Here is a 19,935-nt window from a genome sequence, read left to right on the forward strand (position 1 = left end):
CCGACCCCTATCCACACCCTTGCCCCCTGACCACCACTCCGAACTTCCCTGCCCTCTATCCGACCCCTCCTGCTCCCTGCCCCCTTATCGCGCTGCCTGGAGCACCAGTGGCTGGCAGTGTTACAGCCGTACCGCCCAGAGCACCAGGCCAGGTAGCCGTGCTGCCCGGCTGGAGCCAGCCATGCAACACAGAGCACCGGGTCAGGGTGCGGCTCAGCAGCTGCGCTGCCACCCAGAGCATTGTGCCTGGTGGCGCACTGAGCTGAGGCTCTGGTGGAGAGGGAACAGCAGGGGAGGGGCCGGAGGCTAGCCTCCCAGGCCAGAAGCTCAGGGGCTGGGCAGGAGGGTCCTGCAGGCCGTAGTTTGCCCACCTCTGATCTAGAGTGATAACATGTAAAGTATATGTATTTTGTAAGTCACACTGAATGAAATCTTGGCTCCATTGTAGTCAGTGGGAGTTTGGCCATTGACTTCAGTGGAGTCAGGATATCACTAGGGCCCTATCAAATTCAAGGTCCATTCTCGTCAGTTTCATGGCCAGAGGATTTTAAAATTGGTCAAATTTCATGCTTTCAGATGTTTACATCTGAAATTTCATGGTGGTGTAACCCTGGGGGTCCTGACCCAAAATGGGATTGTGGGGGGAGTGGATTGCAAAGTTGTTGTAGGAGCGGATCCCAAGATTGCCACCCTCACTTTTATTCTGCCTAGGCAGCAGCCTCTGAGCTTCCTGTAGTTAGAGGAGGTTCCAGGAGGTGAAGGTGGGTAGGCTCTGCCCCATGTAGGGATTTCCCTACCCCAGTTTTGTGAACTAGTTACATGCAATGTTGCCAATTTAGTGATTGTTTGGAAATTTGAATTGTAATTGAAACATTAATACACACTTTAAAAGCATATACAGTGTATGATAAAATGTGTATCTGAAAAAGTATACTAGATTTGAAAAGTATGAACATAGACTAGCTTCCTTATACAGCTGCTGTTTTTTTATGACAATGTCAGTGCATTCATTTTGGTGATGTTGGCCAACCTAATCATTTCAAATTATGATTTGTAAGCAAAGTCTAAATGAGCTCTCCCTGACAGCTAGTGATGAGCTAGGGGCTGGGGGGAAAAGGCTTCAGGACCAGATTGTATTAACATTCACACCTAATCTACCTACGTATTCAGCAAATAGAGCTGTGTTGCCCAAGTGATACATTTTGGCTGGGGTTGGGTTACAAATCACTTGAATGCGGGCAAGAGAGGTAATGAAATGTTGTTGTTCTTATTGTATGAGTAAAGGGCAGTGGAACTGTACTTCGCCTGTGTTGATTGAGGGCATCAAGAGAGAGAGTGGGGACAGGTGTTTTGCTTGATGGTCTGCCTGAGTCACAAGTACTATTTGACCTGCCCCTCTCCACTGTTTAAAGACAGAGCTGATTAGGCTCCATAGATAGTCTTTGTTTTGTTAAGTGACCACTATAGCTGAAATCACTGATGATCAGGTCTAAGTGCTTAGATCTGCTGTAGGACAGTGTTTCTGTGGAAGAGGCGGCCTAGCCTGCACTAGCAGTGAGGTTCCCCCACTGAGAGCTCAGCTGAAATCACTGAGAGCTGGGTGGAACCTCAAGAGACCAACTCACAGAGGTCACAGTGGCAGGTGGCAGCAGAAGGTGATGGCACAGGGCCATTGGCAACAGCTCGATGGAGTGAACAGTGGCACAATGAACAACAGTGGCCAGAGTGAACAGTGAGCAACTGGAGGAACAAGCAAGGTGCCTTCTTGCATCCTACCTGGGAGGTGACCTCACGTGAAAGCACCTCTGAACTCTGACTCTCCACTGACCAAGGAAAACACTGGTGAGTGGGGTGAGGTGGAGGGAAAAGTGGGGGGGCACGTTAAATAAACATTTGTTTGTTTAAACTATATTTTAGTGACTGTGCTCCAGAATGCTAGATTTGTGACTGGGAATGGAAATTTTATATAAATATGTTTCCTAGTAGGCCAAGATTTTTAAAATGCTTTATTTGCCAAGGTTGTTATCTCACATCGTTGCTATCTTGAGAGGTCATTATGTTGGGGAGTTTCTGTACTAAACATTTTTATTATTGTAATTAATTTTTACATAAGAATGACCATACTGGATCTGACCAATGGTCCATATAGCCCAGTGTCCTGTCTTCCGACAGTGGTGAAGGCGAGGTGCTTCAGAGGGAATGAACAGAACAGGTAATTATCTAGCGATCGATCCCCTGTTGCCCATTCCCATCTTCTAGCAAACAGGCCAGAGACTCTCAGAGCAAGGTGTCCCCTCCCCGTCCTGGCTAATAGCCACTGATGGACCTGTTCTTCAGGAATTTACCTTTTTTTTTTTTTTTTAATCCTGTTATAGTTTTGGTCTTCACAGCATCCCCTTGCAAAGAGTTCCACAGGTTGACTTTATGTTGTGTGAAGAAGTACTTTTTGTGTTTTTAAACCTGTTGCCTGTTAATTTCATTGGGTGACTGCTAGTTCTTGTGTTTGTGAAGGATTAAATAACATTTCCTTATTCACTTTCTTCACACCAATCAAGATTTTATAGACCTTTATTATATCCTCCCTTAGTCGTCTCTTTACTAAGATGAAAATTCCCAGTCATTTTAATCTCCCCTCCTGTTTCATACCCCTAATAATTTTAGTTGCCCATCTCTGTACCTTTTCCAATTCCAGTATATCTTTTTTGGGATGGGGTGACCAGATCTGCACACAGTATTCAAGGTGTGCATGTACCATGGATTTATATAGAGGCAATATGATATTTTCTATCTTAATATCTATCCCTTTCTTAATGATTTCCAACATTCTGTTTGCTTTTTTGACTGCCGCTGCACATGGAGTGGATGTTTTCAGAGAACCATCCACAATGACTCCAACATCTTTCTTGAATGTTCACAGATAATTTAGACCCCATCATTTTATATGTATAGTTGAGATTATGTTTTCCAGTGTGCATTACTTTGCATTTATCAACATTGAATTTCATCTGCAATTTTGTTGCCCAGTCACACAGTTTTGTGAAATCCCTTTGTAACTCTTTGCAGTCTGCTTTGGACTTAACTATCTTTAATAGTTTTGTATTATCTGCAAATTTTACTACCTTGCTGTTTACCCATTTTTCCAGATCGTTTATGAATATGTTGAACAGTAATGGTCCCAGTAGCGACCTCTCAGGGGTACCACTATTTATCTCTCTACATTCTGAAAACTGATAATTTATTCCTACCCTTTGTTTCCCATCTTTTAACCAGTTACTGATCCATGAGAGGACTTCCCTCTCATCCCATGGTGGCTTACTTTTCAAAAGTCAATTTAAATTAAATAATTTAAAAAAAATTATATTTGTTTTAGAAGTCTAGTACTGTTATGTGTTTTTGTGTAATTTGCATTATCTGTATGTTAAATTTGCATTATCCTAACAAAACATTTAATTTATTCATATCTCTTTTATACGTTGCAGATCAAAGTGAAAATGAAAAGCCAAAAAACAATGCAACAATTTTTCCACTCAAAGGCCTCAAAAACCAACCAAGGTGACGAACGCATCAAGAACCGATAATATATCAACATGTCATTTGAAGGTTCAAGTGGTGTATTGACATCCGACCAGCCCGACGCACAAATACAGCTACCTACTGAAGAAACAGTGTCTCCAAAACCTAAAGGCAGTTCCCGATGTTTGTTAGTCAGAGTTACAAAAGATGGCTACTGGTGTACATCTTGCAAAAAAGCTGACAAAGAAAGAAAGCTTTCCAATGCTATAATTGGTAAAAGTGGAGGAGCTTGGTTTGTCAGACTGATCAGCAAAGCCAATGCTGACAAACTACATGAAAAGGCTGCAAAACACGATGCCTCTGGAGTGCATCAACATGCAGAAAGCCTTATAAGCCCACTTTCAAAAACCAGTTTTAGAAGTACTTAATGAGGCTGTTAAGAATGCTGGAGACACAACATAGTTCTTGCAAACAAACATGACTGTGGCATCATACTTTCTGTTTAAGCAAGAAACAAACTGGAGGCCAATGTTAAGTGCATTGTCATTTGTTCATCCTGAAGTTGAACACTGGTTCCGAGCAAGACCAGCAAACGCTTACTGTCTTTCTGCAAGAAACTCAGCTGACTGGCTAGAAGCATGTGGTGCAACAGTGAAAGACTCACCAGTTGAAAAAGTGAAGAACTCTCTCACCACATTCAAAAAATTTGCATACATGGCTGATGAATGCACCGATTCAAATGGGCATCAAGTATTAAGTCATTGTGTACATTATCTTGATGTCAGTGGTAGGGCAGTAGATGCATTTCTAGATGTCCAAGTTATAGAAGACATAAGCTGCATCTGTGACAACTCACACCTTCGAAGAGTTAAATGCTTGTCAATTGGACTCCAAACAGATGGCTGCTTGTGCATTTGATGGAGCTGCAAACTTCTCTGGAAGGTATGGAGGAGTACAAGCTTTGCTCAGAGAAAAGTGTAACCCTAATCTCTCCTATACACACTGCAGAGGCCATCTACTCCAACTAGCGCTAGTACGAGCCGCAGACTCTTCAAAAGACATTAAAAAAGCTATACATTTAATGTCTTCATTATATTTTTTCAGCAAGAGTAAAAAAACAACAACCCTGAATATCTTGGAAAATATAGAAGATACACTGGGACCGAAGTTCAAATTAGTCCAAACTGTGAAAACCCACTGGCTTTCTCATGAGTGATCCTTGGCTGTTGCCTTAAAATTACGCCAGCCATTCTTACTGGCTTTGGAAAGTATCTACTAAGATGGGATGGATCTAAGTAGTGAGGCTAGTGGATTATTTTTGCTACTACATTCAGAAAAGACTATTGCCATTCTCTCTTTTGTAAGTCTATTGTTGAAACCACTTGGGTCATTAGCAGCAGCAGTAGTAGAACTTTGTCCAGCAATAGAAGCTACATTTGGATCAATCAGAGTACTGGAAGAAGCAAAGATTTCAGTCCGGAAGTTGACTAATGAAGGCATTTATATTGAATCCTTAAGTGAAGAGGACAAAAAGTTTTAAGACAACTGAAAAAGTACACAGACTCGATTCTTAAAAATAGACAACAGCGACTTCTTGATTCTGCTCAACCTCTACGTAGCTTTTACAGATCCCTGTCCTATAAAACACTGATAGTTGAGTGGAGTGAGGCACTACCAGCAATGGGGCTGCCATGTGCTCAGGACAGAATAGAGAATTTGAACACAAAGTGGAATATCATATGGCGAATGAATGAAGATTTGACTTCAGCTTCTTTTTTATCACCACTAGTGGCTCGACCCGATCCTTGCACTACGTTTCCTGGGATGAAAGAAGTAGGAATTCATCTCTTGTTACTCCCAGTCACAGCGGCTACAGCTGACTGTTCTTTTTCATCATTGAATAGAATTTTGTGTTCTGAAAGAAGTTGCCTTCTGCCTCATCATGTGAATGAACAAATGAGCATATCAATTGAAGGAATGGAAGTACCGGACAAACGAGAAGCCATCAAAGATGAATGCGTTGCATTGAAGAAGTTCATTAACAGAGCTGTGCAAAATTTTAACAAGAAACCAAGAAGGATGTAGACGTAGTGCTTCATAGAAGCCTTGAGTAGCCAACTTCAATTTGTGTGGTGATTTTAAAACATGAGTTAAATTTAATAAAATGGTCATGAAACATTTTTCAGTTTTTACTATGGTGCCATATAGCCCACCTTCACCCTCATGGTCTCACCCCTCATCAGCCCTGACTCCCCCCCCCCCCCCGTAAATGCGAAACCCCCGCCCCCCCATTTCAATTCCTGAGGAAAACACTGCCCCCATGCTGCTAGGAGCGCCCCAGCCGGGGACTCCTAGCTGCTAGTCCAGGCCAGTGACAGATTAAGGCAGGGGCCACCACCCCCTGGCCAATCTGGGGGCCACCTGGAAAAATGGGTGCCCAGCCCCAGAAGAAGCCCCAGGGTGGAAGTCCCAACTAGGTCACGCTGAGCCTCAGCAGGAGCCATTGGGGAAGAAGCCCTGGGCACCCTGAGCCTCAGGTGCAGCCGTGGGGCTGAAGCCTCGAGCCCGGGCAGCCTTGAGCCAGGACTGCCCTGATGAAGTGTGAGAAACTGCTACCCATAGGAATTTGCTATCTGTAGCAATTACTCAAATGTAAGCGATTGTAAGAAACTGCTGTCTGATGTAGCAAATTCCTACTACAGATATAGCAGTTTCAGTTTCTCACACTACACCAGCCAGAGCAGAAGCGCCTGGCTAGAGTCACTGGGGGAGGAAGTCCAGAGCTAAGGTAAGGGTGGGGTGGGGGGAGCAGAAGTCCTGAGCCCAGGCTGGAGCTGCTGGGTGTGACCTGAGCTCTAGCTGGAACAACAGGGAGAAGAAGCCCAGAACCTGGGATGCCCTGGCAGGAGCTGCTGGGGGAGGAAGCCACGAGTTCAGCACCCAGAGCTGTGGCAGGAAATGCGGGGGAGGGCACAGAAGCCCGGAGCCCAGCTCCCAGGCACCTGCAGTGCAAAGTAAGTGTGTACCACCAAGTTCTGGAGGTGGGTCTGATCTCTCCACCAAGAGTAGTGACGCAGGGGAAGGACAACTCCTGTCCGTCCCCAGTGTGGCTGGACTAGCAGCTTAGAGCCCCAGGCTCCCAGCAGCAGGGAAGATCAGATTTCACAGGGAAGGGCTGATTTGCGGGCAGCAGGGGATTCCTGGAGCTGCAGCTGCCCCACTTGAAGTAGTGTGGGGATCCGCAGATCTTCATTTTGTCAGGGATATTTTTAGTAAAAGTTAGGAACAGGTCATGGCTTCTGTGAATTTTTCTGGTTTGCCCTTGACCTGTCCCTGACTTTTACTAAAAATATCCCTGGCAAAATCTTAGCCTTACTTATGGTTAGGGTGACCGGATGTCCCGTTTTTATAGGGACAGTCCTGTTTTTTGGGACTTTTTCTTATATAGGCGCGTATTACCCCTCACCCCCTGTCCCATTTTTTCACAGTTGCTATCTCGTCACCCTACTTATGGTTAATGTGACAAAACAGTGTCAGTAGAATTGGGTAATGCACCAGAACTGTAATTCTCTATAGGGATGCCAGCCTGCTACTACCCTATTCCCAAAACCATTAGGAAATTGTTATACTTGCTTAGATGGTGAGAAGTTGAGCACTATGTATTTTCATGTAATCAACATTGATAGAACCACCAAAGGTATATAACGCTATTCATTGAGTTGGGGTCCTTTTTATACAGGACCAAAGTTGCTTTAATGTTTAGACATAGCAGTGAATTGCTTTTTTGTTTTGTTTTGCTATCATTGCCATTGTTGTTATAACTTGTAATTGATCGGCGTTCATGCCAAAAGGCCACTAGGATCTCTGCAGCAACAAAAATGACATAAAAATGTTTAGCAAATAAAGCAGTATAGTTGAATGAAGTCCAGCGTTGGACCACAACTATAAAAATCTCAATATTCTGCCATTCATTTAATATTGGGTTTTTGGAGAAGATTTATGGCATGCTCCAGTAAATAATATTGAGGGTGGAAAAGCGCTTTCGTGTAGCCTATTCACTGGCTGGTTGAGTTGAGTTAATTTGTTCCCTCTGGATGCTTGTTTTTTATGCTGCTGGGTAAATTATGCTGTTGTAAGATTAGGTGAATGTCAGGAGCTCTTGTAGTCTTTTTCACTATTACTTAAATCTAAATAAACAAATTATCCAGCATCCAAAATAAACCTCATCCAAATGCAAATAGGCCTCACTTTCATAATTATGTTGAAATTGTAATATTATCAGACTTTGGCTTGCTTACAATAAACAAATAGAAAATAATTGAATGGGGACTGTTACAAGAATTATACAATAATATAAAAAAAATACATCAATGAATGATAACAGAAGTATATCATCTGCCAGGTATATAAACTATTGCAATGTGTTTTTTCTTTATGTTACACCATTATTTCTTTTAAAAAAATTGAGTTCAAAAGTGGTCTTCAGTTTTAATGCTCAGAGTAAGAGATGTGATTTGTATGAACATATGGAGCAATGATACCGAAACTAAGTTTCCTCAATTCTGTTGTTACCATGGTAACCAGTATTCACTGTATTTCGTTTAAACATATAAAACAGAATGGAAAGAGTCAGTTTAAGATTTGCTGTTGTACTCAGTAGAAATGTTACATTACATGATATGTAGTGGTGCTGTAGCTATGTTGATTGCAGGATGTTAGAGAGACAAGCGTGTATCGCTCATGTCAAATGAAAGATATCACCAAACCCACCTAGTCTCTCTAATATTACATGGTGTTTATTTTTAATCACATGTAAGGAGGCAGATCAAATAATCAATGTGCCTAATAGAATGAATATCAGCAGTACTCATCCTTTTAAATATTTTTGGTTGAGTCTAAGAGTACAAGGATATTTGACTACCCAACATCAGCAATGGAATTGAGGTAGCTCCAGTGCTCTTTCACCAGCCAAGACTTTCTAACCTCAAAGGAATAGGGAAGAGAATAATAAACCTGGTGCTATTGTTTTGGCCTAAGGACTCATGGGAAGGAAATGAAGACAGGTGCTGCAGTAGCATCTTTACCCCAGTGTTATTTATATATCTCAGGTACTTAAATGGCCCTCATTACCACAATATCCGAGCACCTCACAATCTTTAATGTGTTCTTGTACCCTCACAATATCCCTGTGTGCTAGAGAAGTACTATTATCCCTGTTTTAGGGGTGGGGAATTGAGCCACAATGAGATTAAGTATCTTCTCTAAGGTCACACAGGAAGCCTGTGACAAAAGAAGGGAATTAAACTGGGGTCACTGAAGTTCCAGGCTAACACTCTAATCATTTGGCTGTTCTTCCTCTCTAGATTATGCTAGTAAACTGTCACAGATTACTGTCCCAAACACCTTAATGGGATTTGGATTTAGTGTTTGCTGTGTGACACAATGTGAAACTCTAAGGGATACACAGAAATACACCCCTGTTGTACATAACTCCATGCTTGTCTCTGGATAATACAAAGGCTTTGCTGTGTTCTAGGGTTTGTGATTCATAGGCTTTCCTGTCTTCCTAACAAATGGTGTCAAAATAGCTCTGTCTGGAGTGACTCACCAATGTGGGTGCCAATCTCAGGGCAGACTTTTACAAACCAGGGCACAAACCTGAAACTGGTTTTATGTTCTATAATTAGATTTCATCAGCCAAGTATTAAGTGTGAACTCCTCAAGCACTATAACAGCCTTAATATAGAATCACAGACAGTCCCCTTGGGCACTTCAGTTTATCCTGCCACTCAGGCAAGCCTGCTTTTGCGATAGATGGCCGCACCAAAAATCATGACAATATTCAGGTTATTACCAGACCAAAGGACCAGTCACTTACTCCAGGTCAGTTATACCTTAGATCTCTCACCAAAGACAATTTTTGTAGCCAATCCTATATTAAACTAACTAAAGGTTTATTAGGAAAAAGAAAAGTTATTTACAAGGTTAAAGCATGTAAACATACACACACAAATGAGTTACAGTCCTAGGTTTCCAAAAGTAATAGAAGCTGCTGTAATGTTCAAACTCTTTATGTCCTTGAGGGCTAACCCAAGCTAAGCAGCTTGGGGATCCCTTTCTTATGCTTAGAAATACTACCCTCTCCAAATTCCAAGCAGTATAGTGATACAGATCTTCTGGCCAGGGATTTTTATTCACTTCCTCCGGAGTTCAAACAGTGATGGGATGAGGGTTTGTGCACGTCCCTTCTTCATGGGTATGGGAGAGCAATTAATAAAGTCTTTTGTCAATTGATGTTCCACAATGGTTCATCTGGTGTCTGTAGGCCTTCTTTTGTTGGACAGAAGATGATATCTCTACCAAGATTGAAATAGTCATTTACCATTAATGCTTCTTTCCTGACTCTGGAAGTTTCCAGTTTCATAGCAAACACTTTTATAGTTACAAAGCAAAGTTACATATTACCTTATGACATGGGATACTGATATTATAAGTAAGATTAATGCATGCAGCAACTCACAAGCATTTCATAAATTCCAAACATTAAACACTTCCCTATAAATCTAATACCTGTTTTAACAATACTAACACACAGGTGAGTCAGACTGATTTCCAGCTATGCATTTGTCAGTGTTCAGTGAGGCTTATGGGCCTTAACATGAGATGGCACCTGGTCTGCCAGCGTTACACTGTAAGGTGGTGATTCTGTCTTAGGTAACATGCCTGAAGCACATTATCTGAGAATTTACAATCTTAAATAGAAAACAGTCAAAGAAAATGGGGAGAAAACAAAATACTTAAGTAATAGCTGGAGAAATGAGTTTATCATTAAGGCTAAGATTTTGTCACAGATATTTTTAATAAAAGCCACAGCCAGGTCACAGGCAATAAAGAAAAATTTCACAGAAGCCATGACCTTTACCTGAGTTTTAATAAAAAATATCTGAGATAAAATGGGAATCTGCAGGTCTGCACGTTGCCTGCAGCGGGACAGCTGTGCGGCGACTAGGAGCTCCAGGGGCCCCCACTGCGAGTTGGATGTCAGAGCTCCAGGGTCCCCCGCCACCCAGGGCTGGGAGCTGCAGGGCTCCTGTTGCTTGCAGCATCTGGGCACTGCGGGGTACCCCTGTGGCCCACAGCTCCAGGAGTTCCCTGCCAGCTACTGCCGCCGGGAGCTGCAGGGTTCCCCCGCTGACTGCAGCTCTGGGGGCCCGTGGCGGCTCATGGCAGCCAGGAGCTGTGTGGTTCCTCGCCACCTGCAGGGGCCGGGAGCTTTGGGGTCCCTGCACTGCCTGCGGCAGCTTGGAGCTCCAGAGGCTGCTAGAGGTGGCGGGGGTACCTCGCAGCTCCCTGCCCTCATGGGCAGCAGGGGACCCTACAGCTGCCTACCACTGCTGGCTGAAGTCACAGAGGTCTCTGGAAGTCACAGATTCCACGACTTCCGCAACCTCGGTGACTAAATCGTAGCCTTACTTAAACTTCTTTATTGCTTTATTCTTCTGTTCTGTGCTGATTTTTTTTACAAAAAGCTTTATACTGAATCTGCCAAATCTTTGTTTATGGGAGCTGGCTGGCCTGCTCACCCCATGTAAAAGATTAAGAGGAACTGTGTGGCCTCCATTTTGTTTTCAATTTTCTGTCTCTTCAGGCCCATTTCTTTCCCTCAAACCTTTTCTCTGGAGAATCCAAGTTAATTTAGGATTCACCCCAACATCATCTTAGTTTAATTTAAAATCCTTTTACATTACACAGGTTTACATTAATATATTTCAGTAAATGATTTCAGCATGTACTTTGAAATCTTATATTCTAGATGTTGGCTTCCTTCATGTTGAACTGTCTAAAGATCAGTGCTGGACTTGTTTTGAGCCTCAAGAAATATAAAATGTTCAATGAAGTTTTTGCCCTTTTGTTGTCAGGTTACATACCTAGAGATCCTTTACCCGAGTCTGCAAAAGATCTGTTAGAGAGCATTGGTGTTCCATCTGTTTGTGAAATTGTTCACTGGGGAAGTTGATTAAAAATTCTACTCTTTTACACCTAGAGTATTCTTTCAAAGAAAAAGATGGAAGCCCCATAGTATAAGGCATTTGAAGCTAGAATGCGCAATTTTAATGGCACATATCCTGGAGGGAACTGTCTTGCCTTTGTCAAGGTAATGAAATATAGCAGATGCCAATACATCTTTTTCTGTCTTTAATTTCACTTTTGTGGTGTGTTATAAAACAAGCAAATAAACAAATTATACAGCCTTATCTGATCTTCTCTTGAACATGTTTTAACAAAGGGCTAGATTATTGATGGTAAAAAAAAATCTTCTATCTTAGATGTGTGTAACCTTAATTTGGATGAACAGGTTGGATGTTTTAAATTTTTGTTCTTTTAGGTAGTAATAATTTGGCTGCGTAGACTTGGACATCCATATTTGGCTGACATTATAGCTTCTCATCAGCTGTTTCTATTGTTTTAATGGCCAAGTAATTTTAAAAGGAACCTACATTTCCAGTCATAGAAGAGGAAGTGTATTCTCTCACACTGTATTTAGCCCATGGATGGATCTGATTGATAGCTGTGTGCACCCATGAGAAAACAGAATCCTACAAATGTTGTTTAGCAACACCCTTTCACATATAAGTAAAGATATATTTCCATTTTAAGGACAAAGTGCTGGAGGGATGTTGTTACTCAATCTTCAGAAGGGTTAATGGTACAGTAGTAATGTTCTGCCTAGGGCCCTAGATATGAACAGGGCCTTTTGGTACTAGGCACTACACAAACGCAAAGTAAAAAGACAGTCCCAACCCCAAAACACTTACAATCTTAAGCAGAAGATCAGAGGCAATAGTGGATATGCCAAACGAATGGGGAGAACACAAGGAAACTGAGATAGTACTGGTCAACATGATAGGCAGTGGTCACAACACAACAACTGCTTAACTGTTGTCTAGTTTTCTGTAGGCATCATGGCAGAGAAGAGTTTTAAGGAAGGATTTGAAAGAGGTCAGTGGGGTAGACTTGTGGATGTCTACAGGGGGTCTCCTTCTATGTATGGGGAGGTGGCACGAGAGAAAGTGATGTAGGCTGCTATCATGGGTAGAATGGAGTTGGTACTATATAGCTTCATAGTGTGTAAGAGACGATAGCGCACCACTTGTTGAGAAGTTAGTTTTTTACTCCATTCCACTAATGTATACATTGGAAAATCATCACAGAAATGGGTGATCTGTCCTCTAGAGAAAGTGTTCCCTCTAATTTTTTACATCCATGTGCGGAATGAATTTTGTTATGTTCACCAATATGGGGGTGATGTGTGCTGGGGGTGGGGCCGTGGTGTTCAGACTGTGAGAGGGGGCTCAGGGCTGATGCAGACAGTTGGGATGTGGTGGGGTGCGGGCTCTGGGGTGGGGCCAGGAATGAGGGACTTGGGGTGCAGGCTGTCCCGGGGCTGTGGCAGGGAGAGAGGACTCCCCCCAGCCCTTTCTTGCTGCAGCAGCTTGATGCCAGGTGAGAGGTGCCTCTCCCCAGCCATGGCAGCTTCGGCCTGGCTGGGCCGGGCTAGGGGAGGGGCTCCTCTCCCTGGCAGCTCCAGCAGGCCCGGTCCGGTCCGGGATAGGGGCCACACAGCTTACAGAGCATTTAGGTCTAGACGTGGACTGATTGGGGTGTTTCAGGTCAGTGGCCGTAGCTGTTTTGGAGAGCGCATACAGTGACTACTGGCATTATGTTTGGCTCAAGCCAGTCCTGTGACCTCCCCACTTTCAATAGCACTATCCTCACAAATTACAGAAAACTAACAAATCCTTCCATGCAAAGAATTAATATTTGTGTTTCCTAAGAAAATGCTCAGCCATGCCGACATATTATTACATATTTATGGTAATGATGTACCATAGGCAAAATTTTGATAAGGATGTGCTTGAGTTTTGCAAACTAAATGGGCACTTGCATTGCCACTTGGGGTGAAATTGCATTTACACGCTTCCATCATATATTAGTTGAGAGAAAAAGCATATTGCACACCTAAACAAGAACAAATGATACTGGTGGTATGGCCATCTATTTAAGGATACAACATAATTAACATAATTAAGTTTGACAATTATACTTCTAAACTTATTCCAATAACTGTTTTATTCTTAGGGGGAGAGTCCTAAAATCACATTATTTGCATATCTCAAATGTGAACCAAACTTTTTTTTATTAACTTTTGTCCTTTTGGCAATCACCAGATTGTTTTGGTATGCAATAGAACTATTTCAGATCAGTGGGTCATTTCTTGCAAATTCCACTGTAAGCCACCACTTCACCTTTCTTGCTTTCTTCTTTGTCACTTTTCATGTTACTCTCTCATGATAAAATTCTAATGGAAAACTTTTTATCCCTCCTTCAAATAAGAGAAATAAAGAGAGATCCCTTAGTAATACAATGGAAAGGGATTCTTCTATTTCTTCCTAATACTCCAAAGAACAGTGGGTTTATATCCCATAATGGATCACAGAAGTCTAAACAAATACATGAAGCGGCTGAAGTTTTGTATGGTGACAGTAATATTGTTAATTTCTTCCCTATATCCAGAATATTGGTTTGCAGGTCTCGAGTTAAAGGATATGTATTTACACTATACTCTTCAGAAATACCTCAAATTCTGTGCGACACCAATGCTTCCAGTATTTAGGCCTGTTGTTTAGACTCTCCTTGTTCCCAGGAGTTTTCATTAAATGCTTGGCATTCGTGGCAGGATCTCAGAGCAGACTATAACATGTGTACTTGTCTCTTGATGATTGGCTGATAAGAGACCACTAATCCAGGAGGTGCTCAAAATAGTTTGCCACTTGTTCCAGTCTTTAGACTCCAGATCTTCAACACTGTATCTTCCTGAAGACAGATTTTTGCCTATGTTAAGTATGTTTCTTAAGCTTCAATCAAACCCTTAGACAGCTCATATATTTTAAGACCAGAAGGGAGCATCAGGGTCATCTAGTGTGAACTCCTGCACATTGCAATCCACAGAACCTTACCCTCCCACTCCTGTTATAGGCCCATAACCTCTGGCTGAGTTACTGATTTTAAATCTTGATTTTAAAGTTACAGAGAAACCAGCATTTACTCTAGTTCAAACCAGCAAATTACTCTGTGCCCCATGCTATAGAGGAAGATGACAAGCTGTCAGATTTTGTCTCTGACTGCTAGGTCAATTTTTATCCTTTCATATGTCATTCCCATCCTCAGACTCAAAGCTGAAGAACAGTGCATTGACCCGCTCTAAACAATATGGATATTCAGATGTGTCTGCCTCCTGTGGTTGTTCATTTGTCTGTGGTGGACAAAACCAGAATGTAGTGGTAGAGGTGTCCCCTTCATTTCATTCTGCAAGGCATTCCTTGATTAAAGACCCCTCTCTTCAGAATCTGTGTACAGAACAGCTGATAGAAAGATCCATTTCTCTTGGCGTTGAGCCAAATGTTCCTGTGTGTTTCCTCCAGGTCCCCTTATTCCCAGGATTCTGTGGAGAATTGGAGAGAAGGCTAATTGGCCTGCTGAACCTGGCAGTAGATTCTCCATTTTCTGGATCTCTTGTCCCTTAGGCACAGTCAGATTCTCCTTGCTGATTCTAAGTTCATTATTCTGATCATCTGAATGCTGCGTGTTTGATCTGTTTAGATCATGATTGCTCTGTAGAAGTCTAGAAGATTCTGATGGAAAAGCAAGAAAACTTCTCTGTAAAATGGAAATGGTTTTCCATCTAGATGACCGAAAGGATCTGATTCTCAACACTTTTCCATTTTCTTTGTTCTGGACTACCAACTGTATCTCAAACAGTGTAGTCTCTCCTTCAGTTCCATAAGAGTGCATCTGGCTACAGTTTTGGCTTTTCACCCATCAGTTTGACTCTATGTTCCTTCAACCTACAGTGACAATGATTTTAAAAGGCCTATTTCACTTATGGCCTCCTGCTGGGAAGCAGCCTGTGTCCTTGGACTTTAAATGTAGTACTTAGCAAATTAATGGAACCACTGTTTGAACCACTGTCAGCATGTTTGGTGCAACCTGTCTCATTTGGATCACATAATGTTGAGATTCAGGTATTAATAGCAGGCTCACTGTATATAGCATTCCATAGGTGCAAGATGGTCTTCTTGCTAACAGCTCAGATATTTGTCAAAGATGATCCCCATTTTTCTCTTCAACCAAGCCATACCTGTATCATTTCCCCCAAGCCTCATTCTCTGTCAGTGGAAGTTTGGCTACCCTGTTCACATATTAAGAAGGCCATGAGTTACTGTCTAAACAGGACTAAATAATTCTTCATAACAGCTAGTTTATTTGTAGTTTATGGAAATAACCCCAGAGGATCCTTGTCTCATGCTATATGATCTGTTAATATTTTTTAAATGAGCTGGAGCCTTGCTTCATTCAATGCATAAAAGGCATTTCTGCCTCAGCTGAGTGCACATTTTTTCCTTCAGTAAATCCTAGACTCTACTGAAACCTATGTTAAATGCTGAAATTGAGAAATGAAGCTCTCAAAAGTCAGGAAATACCCACATTAACAAATGATGGTTGTCTTAACTCTACATCCTTTTCTATATGCATTACTAGAGAGTCTTTAATTACATGACCACATATTTGTTTTTGGTTAAGGTCTCTGTTTCATTCACAGTGCCGGTTGGATGATGCACAATGAATGAGGCGGGAATATGTTGTGAATGAGAAGATAGCTTTGCTGATGTTTTCCTTAATTTTGGCCAAATTCTGTTTACACTTACCAGATACAGAGATTTACACTGATTTAACTAGGGGACATGTTTGGGCCTCCAATGGACCAAAGGACAGTGGTCTGGTATATAGCGTAATACAGAAAGGGAATGTACTAAACAAAGAAGCATTTCTTGAATTTTGATTTTGCAACTTCACTATTCTTTTAACATATGTGCTTTATTTATATATATATATATATATATATATAAAATGAACTGTAGAGTATCCTAGAGCTTTGATGTGGGTGGGATGTATAATGAAAAGTGTTAATCATTATTTGCATTATGTGGATAATAATTATAATTACTAGAGTTCAAATTTCTTTAATTTTAAACTTTTTAAAAATTTTTTACTTTAAATTTTGCTCAAGTGTGTAAAATGATGTCCTTGTTCTTAATGAGGAATTTCTGGTCCTTTCATTTGAGATGTTGCTGTAATAAATTTGATATCTTTAATAGCTATCCTGACAAATGATTATTTCTGTTACAGTAGTTTAAAATACCAACAAAGTAATTAAAAAAAGTTGAATATGTGCATTGCAGCTTCAGACATATTTAATGAGGTGTGAAATAGAATGTAGAAGCATTTACACATTGTATACCTGATGAAGCTAAACATCCACAGTGGTTTTCCATTATTTTTACTTTTTTGTGTGGAGTAATATACAGTGACTTCAGAAAGGTATATTGTGGTAATAGTGACAATGTGGTGTTTGTCTTCATATGTCACTTCAATAAATATTTTAACACAAATTGCCTTGAGTCTCTGCAAATCATGCAGTGTTGTCTCATACAGAAGTAGCACTGTTAAGTATTGAGCGATTTAACAGATTTGTCATAGTAATACTTCTGTTGTTGCTGATTTGCCTCTCATACTAGCTTATATCTGGCTGAGATTTGCTGCTTCAGGTTTTAGTTATTTCTTTGTGCATGGTAGTATTAAGAGAAGGCAGCTCAGAAATAGCTGGTCAGTTACACTTGTGAATATGCGTATTACAGTACTTGAATAGACTGAGGTTGGGATTTTCAGAGGTGCCTAAAAGAGTTAGGTGTCCAATTTCCTTAGGCTCCTTTGAAAATCTCAGAGTGAGATAATAGTTTTTTGTCTCCTGCCTTGGATTTATCCGCTATGAATTTTACAGTTGGGGTACTTTTACAGTTGTTTCAATAAGGCCATTGTTTTGTGAATAACATAGACGGTGACGCTGTTAGTAGCTGGAATTCAAAAATTCAAAACCTGCTCTTAACATAGTGTACATACAAAAACAATGAGGAGTCCTTGTGGCACCTTGGAGACTAACAAATTTATTTGGGCATAAGCTTTCGTGGGCTAAAACACACTTCATCAAATGCATGGAGTGAAAAATACAGTAAGCTATATATATAGCTTACTGTATTTTTACAAATACTTTTACAAATATTTACAAATATATATATACACACACACACACACAGAGCACATGAAAAGATGGGAGTTGCCTTACCAAGTCGGGGGGTCAGTGCTAGCAAGCCAATTCAATTAAGGTGGAAGTGGCCTATTCTCAATAAGACAAAAAGGGGTGAATATTAACAGAGGGGCATTGCTGGCACATGATGGCATATATCACATTGGTAGATCTGCAGATGAACGAGCCCCTGATGGTGTGGTGGATGTGGTTAGGTCCTATGATGGTGTCCCTTGAATAGATATGCGGACAGAGTTGGCAATAGGGTTTGCTGCAGGGATTGGTTCCTGGATTAGTGATTTTGTTATGTGGTGTGTAGTTGCTGGTGAGTATTTGCTTCAGGTTGGGGGGCTGTCTGTAAGCGAGGACTGACCTGTTTCCCAAGGTCTGTGAGAGTGAGGGATCGTCCTTCAGGATAGGTTGTAGATCCTTGATGATGTGCTGGAGAGGTTTTAGTTGGGGGCTGTAGGTTATGGTTAGTGGCATTCTGTTACTTTCTTTGTTGGGCCTGTCCCGTAGTAGGTGGCTTCTGGGTACCCTTCTGGCTCTGTCATTCTGTTTCTTCACTTCACCAGGTGGGTATTGTAGTTTTAAGAACGCTTGATAGAGATCCTGTCTCTGAGGGATTGGAGCAAACACAGTTGTATTTTAGAGCTTGGCTGAAGACAATGGATCGTGTGATATGGTCTGGATGAAAGCTGGAAGCATGTAGGTAAGTATAGCGGTCAGTTGGTTTCCGGTATAAAGTGGTGGTTATGCAACCATCGCTTATTTGCACTGTAGTGTCCAGGAAGTGGATCTCTTGTGTGGACTGGTCCAGGCTGAGGTTGATGGTGGGATGGAAATTGTTGAAATCATGGTGGAATTCCTCAAGGGCTTCTTTTCCATGGGTCCAGATGATGAAGATGTCATCAATATAGTGCAAGTAGAGTAGGAGTGCTAGGGGACGAAAGCTGAGGAAGCGTTGTTCTAAATCAGCCATAAAAATGTTGGCATACTGTGGGGCCATGTGGGTACCCATAGCAGTGCCGCTGATTTGAAGGTATACATTGTCCCCAAATGTGAAATAGTTGTGGGTAAGGACAAAGTTCAGCCACCAGGTTTGCCGTGACATTGGGGATACTGTTTCTGATGGCTTGTAGACCATCTTTGTGCGGAATGTTGGTGTAGAGAGCTTCTACATCCATAGTGGATAGTACATCCACAGTACATCCAGTGTCTCACCCCCCACACCCGATAATGGCCTGATAATACCCCTTTTCTGTGTTTTACCTTTAATGTTATCTTAAATAGCAACAAACGACAGCTGCAATCTAAACTGTCTCCTGAATTTAGCTATTCCTAGGTTTGCTTTACCCTGAGTGATCCCCTCTGCCCCTACTCCTAATTGTCTTTTGACTCAGAGAGACACTCAGGCTGTCTATACTACACTATATTCCACCTCCCCCCATTCCCTCCGAGCCACATAAGTTACACGTACAGTGTTATGTTGGCAGGAGAGCTTTTCCTGCCAACAAAGCTTATGCCGCTTGTGGAGGTGTTTTTTTTATGCTGACGGGAGAGCTCTCTCCCGTCTGCATAGAGTGTCTTCACCAGATTTATAGACATGGCCTCAGCCTGGACAACTTGGTCTGGCTGCTAGAGTTAGCTAGCAGAATAACTCTGCATCACTTTGCAGGATTCCAGCAGCTGACATCCTGTCAGAGAGACAAGGTGGGTGAGGTAATACCTTTTATTGGACCAACTTCTTTTGATGAGAGAGAGAAAAGCTTTTGAGCAACACAGGGTATGTCTACACAGCAATTAGACACTCACGGCTGGCCGGTGCTCGCTAACTTGGGCCTGCGAGGCTCGGGCTGTGGGACTGTTTCATTGCTGTGTAGATTTCAGGGCTTGGGCTAGGACCCTGCAGGGTGGGAGGGTCCCAGAGCTTGGGCTCCAGTGATGAAACAGCCCCAGAACCCAAGCCCTAGTCAGCTGGCAGGAGCCAGCCACTGGTTTTTCTTTGCTGTGTAGACATACCCATGGAGCTGCTGTTCAGGTCCTGACAGAAATGTATTTAAAGTTCTGTGTTTTAGCCAAATTGGCAAATTCCTTTGAGAAACACTGAGGCCCATTGTTGGAGATAATCCTTTCGGGGATTTCAAAAATATTAGGTGAGCAAATCTGTGAAAGGGCAAATGAGGTACCTGCACAAATGGCTAATTAGATGTGTTTGT

The 19,935-nt window shown here is 41.9% G+C and overlaps 1 protein-coding gene and 1 long non-coding RNA gene across 2 annotated transcripts in view; both read left to right on the forward strand.

The window, feature by feature from the left end:
- Positions 1-19,935, forward strand: part of CCDC178 (coiled-coil domain containing 178) — a gene marked incomplete at its 5' end in the record, with an annotated part of 366,439 nt that overhangs the window by 7,557 nt on the left and 338,947 nt on the right.
- Positions 1,004-5,668, forward strand: LOC311515175. The gene is made up of 3 exons (XR_014710073.1): positions 1,004-1,842; positions 2,114-2,212; positions 3,480-5,668. It is a non-coding gene; the product is annotated as an uncharacterized lncRNA (long non-coding RNA).

The sequence above is a fragment of the Lepidochelys olivacea genome (genome assembly GCF_965140295.1).
Source record: "Lepidochelys olivacea isolate rLepOli2 genome assembly, chromosome: 2".
Lineage (NCBI taxonomy): Eukaryota > Metazoa > Chordata > Testudines > Cheloniidae > Lepidochelys > Lepidochelys olivacea.